At 35.2% G+C, this 11,880-nt stretch overlaps 1 protein-coding gene across 1 annotated transcript in view; it reads right to left on the reverse strand.

Annotated features, from left to right (window-relative positions):
• The window catches only part of LOC137393945 (cytospin-A-like), a 63,668-nt gene extending 59,169 nt beyond the window's left edge, over positions 1-4,499 (reverse strand). The window contains exon 1 of the mRNA XM_068080661.1: positions 4,450-4,499. The gene's annotated coding sequence lies outside the window, so the exon portion shown is untranslated. The remainder of the gene's footprint in view (positions 1-4,449) is intronic.
• Between the last annotated feature and the right edge of the window lie 7,381 nt (positions 4,500-11,880).

An 11,880-nucleotide genomic window follows, 5' to 3' on the forward strand; every position in this document is an offset into this window, starting at 1 on the left:
ATGATGATGATATTTTTCTAACGATTCTTATAAGATAATTACAATATTTAATTGTAAGAATAATTATTCGATTTTATGAGATTATTATAATATTTAGTTATAAGAGTAAGCATTCAAATTCACAAGATCGAAGTATATAGTGACCGATGGTGTGCAATATGTTATTGTTATTATTTTTCTAAATATTTTGTTGATACTGCGGCTGTGCCTAATATCGCGGTACCCAATATCGCGGTACTGCCAAGCCGTTTTTAATATCTGCAAAATTAAGTAATAGGCCTACATTTTCTTATAGATATACATCTATTTCTATGACAACCAGCTAAAATCTGTTAGATTTTTAAATTCAGAATAATTTTTTCGATATAAATACAAAAATCTAGATAAATATCACAACTTCTTGATATTGGTTGCTATGACCAATGATATACAGCCACCCCAGCCTGTGTATATTACACAGCAGCTTGCCATTTAACTTCTAATATTGCATTTCTCCTGTTGCAGGGAAGAGATATAAACATATAATCTTTTCCTTTCATTATTGCTGTTTGTTATACATAATAACACCCAGTACATTACGGCTACCATTGCAGTTCTCCTATTGCACTGCAGTGCCATTTGACTGCTAATATTGCATTTCTCAACCGGCAGTACCCTTTCTTTTTCCATTATCACTTTGGTCGTGGGCTGTATGACAGGGGCATTTCTAGTTTTTAAAATGGCCACGTTGTTGAGTCTATAATTAAAACAGATATAGGTCAAGGTAGACACTTTTAATTGTGTTAGAAGCTACATTGTTACATACATAGACACAATACATAGACATAGACACAATACATAGACATAGACACAATATATGCAATTAGAATCACCACAAATAACTTTTCAGTATATACATGAAAGTAGTAACAGTATCATGTCAGTAGAGGATATACGTATTAGTGCTGAGCATTCAGTATATACATGAAAGTAGTAACAGTATCATGTCAGTCGAGGATATACATATTAGTGCTAAGCATTCAGTATATACATGAAAGTAGTAGCAGTATCATGTCAGTCGAGGATATACGTATTAGTGCTGAGCATTCAGTATATACATGAAAGTAGTAGCAGTATCATGCCAGTAGAGGATATACGTATTAGTGCTAAGCATTCAGTATATACATGAAAGTAGTAACAGCATCATGTCAGTCGAGGATATACATATTAGTGCTGAGCATTCAGTATATACATGAAAGTAGTAACAGTATCATGTCAGTAGAGGATATACGTATTAGTGCTGAGCATTCAGTATATACATGAAAGTAGTAACAGTATCATGTCAGTAGAGGATATACGTATTAGTGCTGAGCATTCAGTATATACATGAAAGTAGTAGCAGTATCATGTCAGTAGAGGATATACGTATTAGTGCTGAGCATTCAGTATATACATGAAAGTAGTAGCAGTATCATGTCAGTCGAGGATATACGTATTAGTGCTGAGCACGGGTAATAAAACTCGTTAAACTCGCGGGTTTATCTTCTCTCGAATCTCGGGTAATAGAGATTTTGAGTACTTCGTTCTTGTGGGTTCGGGTTTGGCTTGCAAGTTTGGGTTATAGTACACAGATCCGTAGAGTAGAGTGGATAAAAACTCGGTTTATTGCGCCCTGCGCTCTAGACACTGTTTGATAACCCGCCCGTTAACCCTGGCCTTTTTGTTAATGGGTGTCAGTAACCCTGATCAATCTGTCCATGATCAGGAGTTTTTAAATTTTTATTAAAGATATATATCTGAACAGGCTAATAATACAATGATTTTTGGTAAAACACTAGTAAAAATAGTCCAGCAACCCACAGCAAATGTCATCAAACATAAAAAAACCAGTGCGTAACCATTATTCGGGCTAAAACTATAAAAGTTTGTACGATTTTAAAAACTTGTAAAAACATTTTCAATAGCATCATATTCATTTAGCACATGTTCATCATTATTTTATGACTCAAAATATAATGACCAGAAAATTATAATTAATATTATCAAATTCTTTATTTGCATCACAATCACTTATGACCCACCAACAAACGAGTCGTGTCGATTTTTTCGCGATGCTGTTCAAATGAAATTTGTTATTAAAACGAAGAAAGTAAGTGAAGATATTTGAAAACTGCTACAAATAGAAGTGAAATTTCTGGTCTAATATCTTGTGCAAAAATTAATTTGATTGGTTCACGCTGTTACTTCGAAAACGGCTTTTGTAAACAAAGCTATGCGAATGCCGGAGTTCCGCCCAATAGAGATTCTGACACACTCTACGCAATGCCTGAAAACCGACAGTTGGGGTTCAAACTTCCAAGGGTTAAGGCTGCAAGCACGAATATTGGTCATTAAAAAAATAGTAAAAGACAATAAATAAATTGAATAGAATTATAACTGCATTGTAAATTTTAGAATATGTCTGATGGTTGGAAATTTTAGACAAAACTTGTTGGCCAAGAAGTGCTCGTGCCGAGCAGTACCATCTACCCGATACTCGAAAAACTCGAACAGAAGGGGTCAAGTCTAAACTTGTTGGCCGAGAAGTGCTCGTGCCGAGTACTACCATCTACCCGATACTCGAAAAACTCGAACAGAAAGGGACGAGTCTAAACTCGTTGGCCAAGAAGTACTTGTGCCCAGCACTAATACATATGCCAGAACTACAAATTGACAGTTACACACGCCGAAACAAGAAAATACCAAAGAATAATGGTCTACTATCAAGTGACAAGTAAACTGAACACTACCCTCATAGTCACAGAAACAGCCAATCAACACCAGCAACACTATCTCGGTGAAAGCGCAACAAGTGTAAGAATATATCTTTCAGAGGCTCGAGTGAAAAGATAATAGTTTTACAGCTGAGTAGATGTGACAGTCTGAAATTACGATAAATGCCTTCTACTATTTTTACATGATCAGTCAAGACATGAAAAGTAAGGATGAAAAGCAGTTTCACTGTTGCCGCTGAGAAGCTAGGCAAGGAATCACTCTGTAAAAATAACTAATATATTATCTTTGGCGAGAACGATAATGTGGTCTCACTCCCTTTGTGCCAGAAGATGAGGAGTGCCATAAAATAAATGGTTGTTTTCAACAGGAACAACGAAAAATGCATCGAAACTCTTCAAATGATGTTTTATTTTCAAACCTAAAACATGCTTTCAATTGTTAATGTATTTTCAGGATGATAGGAATAAGGTTACGAGTTGAGAGGACAACTCTTCAAATGACAGAAGGTATACATATAAAGGTACAAGATTGGCATCACTCTGCCATCGTTGATCGACTACCATAGAAAGGCTGATAACCAGAATGCCAGAAAGGTGAAGAAAATGCTATTGTTCAGTAACAGATTGCAGGAAAGTGAACTACTGCTCATGTGACACGCGACTGTGAGAGACTGACTGCGAGAGACTAACTGAGAGAGACAACGAGAGAGGTCTGAATTTCTACGAGTCCAGCGGTTGGAATGGAGAGCTCTGATATTCTTAATACACGACATGCCTTGGTCTTAAAATCCATTCAATAGCTTTGAGAAGTTAAACAAACAACGGTTGTGCAAATAGCGCCCGTTGTTCACACAATATAACAAGAACAATTGAGTCATAGAGCGAGCAAAGTAAACTTATATCAATTCAATATGGACGCTGATCGATGCAAGAACGAGAGTCTCCAGAGATATCAGAAGTGAGCAATGATGACTCGCATAAGGCAGCTGATGGATTAACAGAGTAACATAAATGTAGATGAGCCAAGTCTTGCTATGAATGTATGGGAATCGGAATGCGGCCTTTGTGACCCTTAATATATCGGGTATAGTACCAAGTACTATGTTCCCGGAGAGATCAATGGGAAAGAGACAGTGTGCTAGTCTAATGAAACTAATTGTTACGAGACTGGTTTAGCCTGAGGAATCAAAAAAAGAACGAGTTAGGTACCCAGTCTAAATTCCGTTCGCTTGTCACAAGACTAGATCTCCATCTGACTGTTAATGATCTTACCACAGGCCCAAGTATAAATTTTTATCTATTGCATAGTTGGTAGTTTTTTATTAAAAACAGGAACCAATGCAGTCAATCGAAAAAAACAAGGAAAGTTTCTCCAAGCTTTAAAAATAAGCATAGAATTTGATCTATTGAGATGTCTGAACTGATGGGGTGACAATAAAATTACACAATCTGAGCTGATACTTCACAGATACTACAGAGATATTGACTACCAGCAAGCACTAGCCTTGACACTTCACAAAGGCTAGACAGATATTGGATGGCAAAAAGCACCACCTAACTGAAGAGTCAACTCGATATCTCCAGTTATCTATGACTGGCTTATCTGTATAGCGATTGCAATATACATGTATGAGGAGAGGAAGCAGCACTAGGGACTAGAGGCTATGATGCGTATTTAGAGGGCACTAGCGCTTACCCGTTGTACCTTGTCAAGTGTCTAATCAATCCAGCTATTCAGCATGCTTACTTTTAGGTCCGGATTAGATCTGAAACATCACCACGATATGCATGCAAACACGAGAGATGGTTCAGCTAATAGAGGCCAAAACTGGGGAATTTACTGCTCTATCCTATTAGCGTGCACTAAAACTTACTAAAGACCCAGTCATTGTTTGTGCATCTATCTAATACGAGTTGTTTGTTGCACCGTGAGCTGCATGCAACTCACAACTAATATGATTTTATCCTTAAAATAAGCTTTTCTTATGACTTTTATTAATGAAAGAATAAATGCTACAAAAGAGTTTTTGAAGATTTGGACTACAATGAGTGAATTCTGACTTGTATTCAAGATTGGATTTTACCATTCTTTCTGTGGCTATTCATAGCAGTTTGCTATAATAAAAATCAAACTTACTTTTAAATTAAACCCAAACAAACACAAACTATTACAACTGGGACTACTAAATAGCTCTGAAAGGGAGTCGTGGATATTGTAGGTAGATAGATAGCTACAAATGGAGCGGCTTAACAACTACATATAATATAAAACGTGTTCGACAATTTATTAGTTTGTGAATCTTCTTTGGATTGGGCTTAAAAATCAACTTAAAAAATTTATACAAAAGAATATTAATCAGATTGCAAGACAGACGAAAGCTGAAGTCAATGCCAGGCAAATCTGTTTTAGTTGCTCTTAAAATGGCATTCTCTAAAATATGACACTTGTGTTATTTGATTAACACTTTTGACTGCCAACTAAACGCCTAATTAATAGTGAGGAGAATAGAGTATATATATATATATATATATATATATATATATGTATATACATATATATATATATATATGTATATACATATATATACTAGCTGTACCACCCGGCGTTGCCCGTGTAGTAGAAGAGTATTTGGACAGAAAATTGATTTGTATTTAACATATTACAACATTTGCCATTCTAACTTTCAAACTACATAGCATGAGAAAAATAAAAACAACTGTAAAGGTTTTAAAACTTTGTCAAACAACTGCACCTTTCAAGCTAGTAGCCTGGCATATTGTCAATGGAAAATTCCACAAAGCTAGTTAATAAGGTTAGGCTTCCAATGACGGTCTGCATTGTTGTCCAGCTCAGATGTTCTAATAATAGCTATAGCTGGAAAACCAACAGATGTACGACATGTAGACGGACTTTGAGAAATATATACATCGATATAAGATATATATATACGGATATATATATCTTATATATATATGTTCAGTATAGTATGCATATATATGTATATATATACATGTATATATATGCATATATATACATATAGATATGTATATATATATATATACATATAGATATCTATATATATATACATATAGATATGCATAACCTTCATTGGCATTAGTAATCATTAACAAAAGCACGTTTTCCATCACATAGCACGGAAAACAAATCAATGACAATACAGAAATCAGGAATATTTATATATATATACAGTCAAACATGGATAACTCGTCCACGGATAGCTCGAACACATGGTTAATTCGAACATTTCCTGTGGTCCGTTCCCACGTAATGATAAATTGCTATAGATAACTCGAACTCAACACTGTTAATTCGAACTGTTTTTTGCCCAACGGCTACCGAAACGGTTGTTATCGCTTTAGAAAATCACTTTATTCAAAGCCATAGAGGTAAACTTCATCTTTTCGTAATTCATAAGCGTCGTTATTACCACCATCGGCAAAATATTTTTGTCAACGACTTTTCTAAAAGTTTGGTGAAATTTGATTTATACTGCGATACGATGAATAGCACGGGCTAGCCGGGTCACGCGCGCAAGGATTTTCGCCACGCACATACAAAACAAAAATCGCATGTTGTTTTGTATGTGCGTGGCAAAAATTCTTGAGTGTGTGACCCGGCTAGCCCGTGATGAATAGTTTTCCGACGTTGATTCCGTGTTGAATCAACGTCGGAATGTTGAATGTTTAAAACGTCTTAAAAAATTTTGTAATTAAACGTATACGTTGTCTGAGCTACAAAAAACTATTCATCGTTTGACCTAAACACAGAATACGTGTGTACATTCAATAAGTATCTATTAAAAAAGCGTGAGTGATATAGAATGTACCGTAAAACCTCGTAAAACTTCTAATTGAACTGCCTCGGAGTGTTGCTCTTAACGAATCCCAGGTAAAGTAAGGTAATCTGCATAAACTTCAAGAAAAAACGGCAAAATTGATCGTGGGTAAAACCCCAAAAGAAAAAAATGTCTTTTCTTTTGAGCATTTCAACAACGATCAAGTTTTTCCAATGTCAATCTGAAAAACGTCCTGGCAATAACATCACCTCAAACAACAAACCAATCTCAAGTGATAGAAAAATCTCTATACTTTTTCATGAAAACGTTTTAAACTTTACGTTAGAAGCATTTAATTTGAAACAAGCCATTTGTGCTTTTGATTTATATTATAGTTTGTATATGTACATGTATCTACTAATAAATAAGTAAATATATGAACTTGTGACAGTGCTCTGATAACTTGAACGCTCTGATAATTCGAACACTTTTGCTCGGTCCCTTGAAGTTCGAGTTATCCATGTTTGACTGTATATATTTCTCAAAGTATGTTTTATGTCTGTATGTCGTATGTCTGTCTGCATTCTGGCTATAGCTATTATTAGAATAGACTAGCTGGGCAACAATGCTGACGCAATGTCATTGCCTACATTTTTTATTCCCCGGGCAACGCCAGGTAGCACACCTAGTATATACATATCGAAGTTTGTTTGTGTACTGTTCGGTTTGTCCAGCTATAGCTATTAAGATTTAGGAATGCAATATCCGTTTCATGATGAATAATAAGGATGAACAACCATAGATCATTGTAGTAATGAAAAGATATAAGTGTACTAGAAACTATGAGTCTGATAGCGCTATGAGTCTGATATGAGCTAGTTTTTAGAGTACTCTCCAGAAACGACTTAATTTTATCAACTTCAAGGTTGACTTGCAACAAAATTCACATTACAGTTATTTGGTACCAAAAGATTCACCATGTCTTACTCTGCTGTGTTTTAAGTGTCAAATACGTGGAAATGTGATTACCAGCTCTTAAAAGCTCAAAAATGAAAAGCCGCCGTAGATTGGAATCTCTTTATTTATCTGACGTAGTCATTCTAGTTTGGTTATCGTCTTGTCACGTATGTTCCACGTGAATTGAAAGGCTAATAAAAAGCTTAATGTAAAACTTATCGTAGCACTAGTTTATGACAAACACTTCGGGTTTTACCGAAGACCTCGTATCAAATATAGATGCTCGCTACTTTACAGTTTTCTTTCGGCATTATTCAATCGTCATGTTGTAATCTGATCATGTGACTCAATACTTCGCAAATAATTTTTGCAGTTCTTTGCGATTATCACAGGTAACCAACAGACTCGTCATGATTATCATACAATGATATATACTCCTTTGAGGTAAGGTTAAAAAGTTTAACGATTTTTTACGGTAAGTTAAAAGATATCAGTGCTAAAAGTGACAGCATTACAATGACTATAAAACAGACACGTAAAAACAATAGACATGGTTTTATTGAATGCGTGAAGTATATTTGTGAAAATATTTCGACGAATGAGGTTGCATGAAAGTGTAAACAGAAACCATCCTGTAACAACTACGTCCCATTTGAGCCGTTTTGGAAAGCGAATCCAAACTAGGGCGGTCTCGTAATCACATTTCCATATATTTTGCACCTACAACACAACAGAGTAAGACATGGTGAATTTTATGATACCAAATAACTGTAATTTGAATTTTGTTGCATGTCAACCTTTAAGGTAAGCTTGAAAGTAAGTTTTACGGTTTTCAAGAGCTCCAAGATTTCAGAACGTGTGACTTTGTAACAAGCCCAAACGAAGTAGCACACTCCATGAAAGAGTAAACAGCGAATCAACAGTGCCAAAAGGGTATGCACGCAATGCAATCGACATCGTTATTATGAACACAGGGACTAATTTGATGACAATACTACCTTTTGAACTCTCAGACTAATACAAACCTGGCCTGATAGTTCCTTTGCAAACAATGCACCGATAAAACCAATCCAAAAAAAGCTTAATTAGGCCTAATGAAAAGGGTTTAAGTAGAAATCCTGCTATTTATTTAACAATCTCGAACTTGGTCTGCAAATGCATACTCTCAAAAAGTCCAAGACTGCAAACGTGGAACTTCCGTCACATGCACCTGTGTTAATATGTCATGCACATAATGTATCTCAAAGCTAATCTGATTTTCAAAAACTACTTGTACCAAATCTCTGCGTTTATTTATATTAATTGTCTGATAGTGATTGACACACACGTTACTATGTTTGCGGTTAGTATTTAATTTCATGTCAATTTCATACTTGAAACAATTGTTTGATTTATGCCCAAATAGCGTCAATAGAAAGCTGGCTAAAATCGACAATTTTTTTCATACATTGTTTCAAAAGATTAGCTTGGTGACAACAGGCTTACAAATGAGCTTAGACAACTAGTACAATCAAGCCGTCACATATGATTACGTAAATATATTAATTTTTCAATATATACGATACAAAATGTGAGCAATATTTGATTCTACATTGTACATCCAATGTATGTTTCAATGTATAGCAATCTAAATAGCTTAAAACATTGAGGTATTTGTATCAGCACCTTTTCTTACCTTAGGAGCTATGAATCGCTGAGTCTATACCTCGACTCGTGTGTGCCCAAGGTAAACCTACAACAAAAACTGATGCATTTATTATCACTTTCTTAATTCAAACTCTTACAAAAGATTTCATTGTCCGACAGCTATATTTTACTTAGTTTTATCTAATGCTTGTATTACGCTGTGTAAATAATTACCAGCAGTATATATTATAAAGATGTTGCAGGTTTTGGGGTTGTGGAACAGAGTAAATGGATTGTAGTGTATTCTGATGACAGTTGTTACCTATGAAGCAGGTCTCAAAACGACTTTCATACATAGAGCAAATTTATTTTATCCATAGAGGGCTGACGGCATTTTTGATTTATTTATTGGCAACTGCTGCTTTTTGATAGTGAAACTCCATATTAAACTTTTTTAAATAGAAATGGCAATACCACTGTTCGTTGTGCAGTACATACCCTAGGTCTATCTAGCAATGATTCACTGTTCGTTGTGCAGTACATACCCGAGGTCTATCTAGCAATGATTTACTGTTCGTTGTGTGGTACATACCCTAGATCTATCTAGCAATGATTCACTGTTTGTTGTGTGGTACATACCCGAGGTATATCTGGCAATGATTCACTGTGCGTTGTGTGGTACATACCGTAGGTCTATCTAGCAATGATTCACTGTTCGTTGTGTGGTACATACCCGAGGTCTATCTGGCAATGATTCACTGTTCGTTGTGCAGTACATACCTTAGGTCTATCGAGCAATGATTCACTGTTCGTTGTGAGGTACATACTCTAGGTCTATCTGGCAATGATTCACTGTTCGTTGTGTGGTACAAACCTTGGTCTATCTGACAATGATTCACTGTTCGTTGCGTGGTACATACCCTAGGCCTATCTAGCAATGATTCACTGTTCATTGTGTGGTACATACCCTAGGTCTATCTAGCAATGATTCACTGTTAGTTGTGCAGTACATACCCTAGGTCTATTTAGCAATGATTTACTGTCCGTTGTGTGGTACATACCCTAAGACAACAAAGCCTTGATTTACTGTTCATTGTGTGATGGATACCCTAGGTCTATCTAGCCATGATTTACTGTTCGTCATGTGGTAGATACTCTAGGTCTATCAAGCCATGATTCTGAAAATATCAAGCAAAAATGAGCTCACTAAGTGGCTAGCAAATTAGTATTATGAAAAAAATTAAATATATTTAGATAAGAATATTGGCTACAACTACAAAAAAACTAATATGTTTCAAGGACTTGCAGCAAAAAGAAATTGTCACCAGATTTTATATTATTCCAATGCTTGAAACAAGTACAGTTTAGCAAAATAAATGCCTGGTCATTAATCGCCTGTTTCAATCTTTGCTTCTGCCAAGTGTGGTAAGTTTCAGATTGAAAAGCTATGCATACAATTGCTCTAGTTTTGTGTACAAGTTTATGACTTAATGAGAATAGAATAATGCATATTGCAATTGCTCCATTCCAGTGAAACAACACAGTTTAAACTTCCACTCCAAGCTTTCGGATGTTCTAGGGAATCCAAAACATTTACCTCTTGATGGTATCTGCTGGTGATGGACAGACTCCCTATTTTATATTTTCCATTTATTTCTTGAGCAGGTCTAGATGTTAGATTCATTTAGATGCTTGATTTCTAGCAACTTAGCTTTTATTGTCACACAAGCATCAAATGCTTGAAATTATATCGAAATCTTTTTTTAACCCATTTATCCTGGTTCTACTTGATTGCGACTTGCTTACTCTCTGACACAAAGCAGTCAATAGGTCGTAGCCAAAACATGAGCCAATTTATTTGATGAAACATCTTCCCTGTTGTATAATGCAGTACGCATGGATGATTATGACTGGAAAATTATTTTAAAATGTTGTAAAAACAACTATTTCTAAAAGAGATAAACTCAATGATTATGACATATGTTCTCAATGTACATATTTAGTTAAATAATATAACAGAGTGATCCAAACACTGCTAAATAAGTTACACACGCTTGTTACATTGCACATAACACAATAAATTGTATTCTAGTTTGGCTGATATCTAATGCCTATGTGTTCGCTTGCTGACAAAATTTGCAACCTTCATAATACGATCTTTGTAACATTTGTGCGTACTATGCTTGTGGGTGCTGCTATGATACAGGCATAAGTTAATTGTACGAAAAAATTACTTTTAAAACCTTACGAAGCAATTTACTGTAGTGGCTACGTTTTGAAAAAGAAATATAAGAAGCCGCAATGATTTTTGTGGACAGCAAAATATTTCCCTGAAATTAGCAATCCAATTAAATTGACTTGGGATTACATGAATATGTCGCTACTCTATCAAAACTTATTTACCTAGCCCGTCGTGCATTACTCACAGACCTAGCATGCGGTCACCTTGAATTTAATAACAATGCATCAACTAACCATATTTCTAAAGTTTACAGTTAGTTTTCACGAGTTCAGCTATTATAAATTTAACTTACAATGGCTTGACAATAAAAATAATAAAATGAAATTACCTTAAAATAATAAAAGCCTGAGAGTAGTTTCCAGAATGAATGAAAACGAGTTGAAACTCAAAGGTTTAATTTTCATTCTAGCTATCAGACACATTTAAGGCAGTCCACAGCGTCTATTTACAGCTTAATATTGATCTAGTTACAACATTGTTTCCATTTCTCGTTTAAACTATACAC

Source organism: Watersipora subatra, chromosome 1, assembly GCF_963576615.1.
Source record: "Watersipora subatra chromosome 1, tzWatSuba1.1, whole genome shotgun sequence".
Classification (NCBI taxonomy): domain Eukaryota; kingdom Metazoa; phylum Bryozoa; class Gymnolaemata; order Cheilostomatida; family Watersiporidae; genus Watersipora; species Watersipora subatra.